Consider the following 6000-nt stretch of genomic DNA (forward strand, 5'->3'; position numbering starts at 1 on the left):
GTCCAGGTTTGATGCATGAGACAGGGTGCTCAGAGCTGGTGCACTGGGATAACTCTGAGGGATGGGATGGGGAGGGAAGTGGGCAGGGGGTTCAGGATGGGGAACACATGTCCACCCATTGCTGATTCATGTGAATGTATGGCAAAAACCACCACAATAGTGTAAAGTAATTAGCCTCCAATTAAAATAGATAAATAAATAAAAAGGAAAAGAGTGATTTATTAATTTTTCAGATAGTTTAAGATATCTGGTGATAACTGCTGTTTTTCAGTATTCCCATCATCATTTTTTTCTTGTCATTTTCCATAGCCCTCTAGAGATACCCAAGTTGAATCTTTCATATTTAAATTTAGCATAATCCATGAGCTTCAGACATGAAGTACACAACTCAATACTAGATATTTTGGTGATACATTTTTAAATAAAGATGCTTACAATATATGTCATTTTTATCTCCCTTATTATTAAAATGCAGGTTACTAGGATATAAAAAGGCCAGAATATATTGATTTATTTCACAGAGACATTATTCATAAAATCCTCTTTCTCTCTGAATCAACTTGAAATAAATATTTGCTTTTTTGTTGTTTTGTTTCTAAGTCATTCCCAATTCTTTTGCAACCCCATGAGCTGTAGCCTGACAGTTTCCTTTATCCATGGGATTTCCCAGGCAAAAATACTGGAGTTGGTTGCCCTTTACTTCTGCAAGGGATCTTTTCAACCCAGGGATTGAACCCCTGTCTCCTGTATTGATAGTTGGGTTCTTTACCACTGAGCCACCAGGGAAGCCCAAATATTAATAAATACTACTTGCTTCAAAATGATCTGAAGTGTGTGGTCAAAGAAACATTCTGCCTCTCTTACTTTGTCTGGCCTTATGAGGAGCTAAGGTTATGTGGTTATGTGTGATTTTCACTAGTAAATCCTGGAGAAAAAAGCGGTAACTCACTCCAGTGTTCTTGCCTGGAAAACCCCATGGTCAGAGGAGCCTGGCGGGCTACAGTCCATGGGTTGGCAAAACATTGGACAAGACTTAGCATGCACACGCCCACACACTATTAAATCACACTTTATGAGAAACCTCATATCCTGATTTTTATGTGTTACATGGAGATATTTTATATTATCTCAAAGTATTCTCAAACATAATATAATAGTATTCACCAAATCATGACAAGCTTTTGGATTTACCAAAATTTATTTGTTATTCCTCCACCTTTCAATGTTGCTATAGATTGCAAATGTGTGCCCTTTTCTGAAATCATAAGTTAATTTCTGTACAATAAATTCTATACAATATAGTAGTATTTGAAGTTGGGCCCTTTCAGAAATGACTAGAGTCATGAAGGTGGAGTCCTCATGAATGGGATTAATACACTCATAAAGAGAACTTAAGAACTCACTTGACCCGTCTGCCATATGAGGACACAGCAGAAAGATGGCTACTTATCAACTGGGGGGGCGAGGGGTGGCTTTCCTAGTGGCTCAGCTGGTGAATAATCTGCCTGCAATGCGGGAGACCTGTGTTTGATCCCTGGGTTGGGAATATCCCCTGGAGCAGGGAAAGGCCACCCACTGGAGTATTCTGGCCTGGAAAATTCCATGGACTGCATAGTCTGTGGGGTCACAAAGAGTTGGACATGATTGAGCAACTTTCACTTTCACTATGAACTAGGGAGGGAACCTTATCAGACATGAAATCAGCCAGCTTCTTAATCTTGGACTTCTGAGGGCTTCCCTGGTGGCTCAAATGATAAAGAATCCGCCTGGCAATGAAGGTGACATGGGTTGGTCAGGAAGATCCCTTGGAGAAGGAAATGGCTATGCACTCTGGTATTCTTACCTGGGAAACCCCATGAACAGAGGAGCCTGGAGGGCCATAGTCCATGGGGTCACAAAAAGTCAGGCAGGGCTGAGTGACTAACACTTTTCTTATACCCCAAGCCAGGAAAAAAGAAAAAAAAGTTTATTGTTTAAATCATCCAACCGATGGTATTCTGTGGGAATAGCCCAAATGGACCAAGACAGAAACTTAGTTTTCAAAACTGTATAGTCATTTCAAGTGACAAGGTAAACATTCTTTACTTATTAATTAAGACTATGTTTATTTTTTTTCATAATCTCCCTGAAGTCAGGAAAAGTTACCTAACTGTCTTTGTGTTCTGTTTCTTGCACAATATATAGATTGTAGAATTCACTCTATAGACCTTGTCAATTACTTGAATTCTTGTTCTATTGATAAGCTCTTTCTACATGAAATATATAAACACATACACACACACATATATATATATATAACACACATATATATATATTATACAAATATTACTTGGTTATATAATGTTTGTTATAATGAGTATTTAATATAAAGATGCCATTTTAATATTATTTAATATTTTATTTTTTCTATCACATCACTTGAAAAATTCCACATGCTTCCAAATACTTTTAAAGTTTAACTTTTTTAAAACAACATTTTAAAATACTTAATATTTTAACCAACCTTTAATTAAGTTTTGTTTGGGATGGGGAAATATCTAATCCAAAATAGGAAAAAAGTTGGTCTACTATTTAAATTCATTAATAATTTGAAGCTTTTCCATTTAGTATGTCGGGTTTTATACCACTTAGAATGTTCAATCTGTGGGCCTTCTATCCTCTTCTTCTAAGCTTTAGGGTCATTTAGCAAAGTTTAAAAACTTCCTAACACAACATACTTAGGATTTCATGGCACTACACATTTATTTTGAGGAGAACTGTGTCTTAATATTTCTTTTCTTATCCAGAATAAAACACATATTGGGAAGGATTGATTGAAAGCTCAGTAAAATTTTGTAATCATCTCCAAAGAAAGCACATAAATTTTGCTTTATGGTTTTCCTCTTTAAAAAGAGGACTCTGTTATTTACTTTTAATTCACAGTTTCAGTAAGCTGATCATCAGAAAAAGGCTTAGTGTCTTTTGCTAGCATGAATTGCAGCACAAGCCCCAAAGCCACAGAATGTTTGTATTTCTATGAATACAAATATTTGTAACCAAACATTCATAGGCCTGTGTCTAAGAGTACACAAGTATGTATCCTACTGCCACACACTCAGATCTGTTTACTTCCATCACCAGTCACATCCATAACTGGGTATTATTTTCTCTTTGCCTCATCCTCTTCATTCTTTCTGGAGCTATTTCTCCACTCTTCTCCAGTAGCATATTGGCACCTACTGGACTGAGGAGTTCATTTTTTTGCTTTTTCATACTGTTCATGGGGTTCTCAAGGCAAGAATACTGAAGTGGTTTGCCATTCCCTTCTCCAGATCTGTACCCAACTTAAAGTATCTCTATGATTTTATATATACATATACACTCAAAATGTGAATCTGTATCCAATTGTATGTATATGTCTATATGTGATCATACATGGATCTGTAATGTAATGACACATAGATAAGTATCTGATAAACAGTATAGTTACATTTGTATGTATATTCATATTTATTTGATATGATCACACATAATTCTTCATGTGTGTGTGCTCACAGGGATATTTCTCACCATACTTAGATCTATGTTTGACCATACACAGACCTGTATCTGTCCACAGACAGAGTTATATCTTGTCATACACTGGTCTGTATCTGACTGTGGAGAGTTAATTTAGGCAGGATGTGAGTGAACAATTCTTCTGTTCCATGTGGCATAGACTGAGGTCATTCTCTGGTAGTCAGGTAATTTGTTGGGCTTTTAAGGAACATCCAGGTTGATTACAGTTACATGAATGGTGCATTGTCATGTCCCTTTCTTTGGAATCCCATGGAGTGTAGCTCACCAGGCTCCTTTGTCTTTGGAATTCTCCAGGCAAGAATACTGGAGTGTGTAGCCATTGTCTTCTCCAGTGGAAATTCCTGGCTCAGGGACTGAATCCAGGTCTCCCGAATTTCAGGCAGATTCTTTACTATCTGAGCCAAGTGGACCATAAAGAATGCTGAACATGAAAGAATTGATGCTTTCAATTTTTGGTGCTGGATAACACTCTTGAGATCCCCTTGGACAGCAAGAAGAGCAAACAAGTCAATGCTAAAGGAAATCAACCCTGAATATTCATTGGAAGGACTGATCCTGCAGCTGAAGCTCCAGTACTTTTACCACTTGATGTGAAGAGTCAATTCACTGGAAAAGACCTTGATGTGAGGGAAGATTGAGGGTAGGAAGAAAAGGGTGTGACAGAGAATAAGATGGTTGGATGGCATAGTCAGCTCAATGGATATGAATCTGAGCAAACTCCAGGAGATAGTGAAGGACAGGGAGGCCTGGCTTGCTGCAGTCCATGGGGTCATAGAGTCAGATACTAGTTAGTGACTGAATAAAAACAACAGCAAATCTTTTTATAGTTTCAAACTTTTCCTTTTCAGTTGAGTCAAAAGAAGTATTGCATATCTTTTTTTACAATAACATAGTTCTCAGGCAGAGCACTAAATAAGCTTCAGTCAACTCCTCCCACACAAATAACCAACAAAGACCTACTGTACAGCAAAGAAAACACTGGTCAAAGTAAGGTAACAACCTAAATGGATAAAGAATCTGAAAAAATAATAGATACATGTATATGTATAATTGAACCACCTTGCTGTACACCTGGAACTATCACAACATTATTGATCAACTGTTCTCCAAAATGTGCTTCCCAAGTGGCTCAGTGTAAAGAATCTTCCTTCCAATGTGGGAGATACAGGCTCGATCCCTGAGTTGAGAAGATTTTCTGGAGTAGGTAATGGCAACTCGCTCCAGTATTCCTGCCTGAAGAATCCCAAGGACAGAGGAACCTCCTGGGCTACAGTCCATGGGGTTGAAACTTAGCATAATAGCAGTAGGATTTCCTGATATAACTCCAGAAACTCCACTTTTGAATAATTCTTTACACAAAAACCTTCACTGATTTAGACCTAAGTGCACTCTCTCCTTTTTATGCTACTCTAGGGTTCGAGGAGCTAGACTAGACAGGTGAGGGGATTCTAAAGCAATCTCTCTAACTAGAACTATAGCTACTTAAGTAGAGGCTGGATGACCGCTAAATGGATTATTCTGAATGGATTTCAATCTTTTATGAGCGTTAGGAGTAATGATTTTGTCCATACATGCTAATTCTCTGATCTGACTCTGCTTTTCATTCCAGAGTTGAAAGACAAGTTCAAGACATTTTAACGATGACACTTCAGCAAAATCCTTATCACATGGAGTACTTTAGATATTTCAAATCCTCCTTCAGGCTTTTACATCTGCTATCACAAATATTATTATAGCACTATAATATTGGAGTGTTCTTTCAAACTAGGTTTGGTCACGTGGTTTCAGTGTTATTAAACTGTTTTTTCATGACACCTGTTGCTCACAGTGACACATTCTCTGGAGCCAATGAGAATTATGTACAAATTATTTTCTTTTTATTAATGCAATTATATTTGAACATTGTAAGCGTTATTCTACATAAGAATACTTCTGAGTTTAATTGATTTGAATATATTTATAAAATAATTTCATACATTGATGTTTCTGTTCATGGATGGTTGTAATGGGCTTATGGTTGGTGATATCAAACAGTTCATTCTGATTTAGTTATAAAACAATAATTTAATATAAGGATTTGGGTCCAGGATTTAGTGCTCTGGTTTCTAAATTTCCCTTGGGAAATGGCACTCTTATTATCTTATATTTCTTTGCTATGAATTGTGAATATCATTGCTTATTTCTCTATACCATATGGATTAATACAATTAAATTTAAATGACTGAAATAGATGCTTTAATCATCTTTAGATACAATTGAATAAGGGAACTATTTTCATTAACGTCTTGTTAATCTAATTCCAGAATTGTCCAAAAACAACTATTTTGAGAAGTACTGGTGTGAAAACTTCACCTGGTATGAAGTTCCAATAGTATAAAAGAATTCATGATTATCAATTAATGTACATCTTAAAACAATCTTTAAAAATTATGATTTGAATAA

This window comes from Capricornis sumatraensis, chromosome 3, assembly GCF_032405125.1.
Source record: "Capricornis sumatraensis isolate serow.1 chromosome 3, serow.2, whole genome shotgun sequence".
Taxonomy (NCBI): domain Eukaryota; kingdom Metazoa; phylum Chordata; class Mammalia; order Artiodactyla; family Bovidae; genus Capricornis; species Capricornis sumatraensis.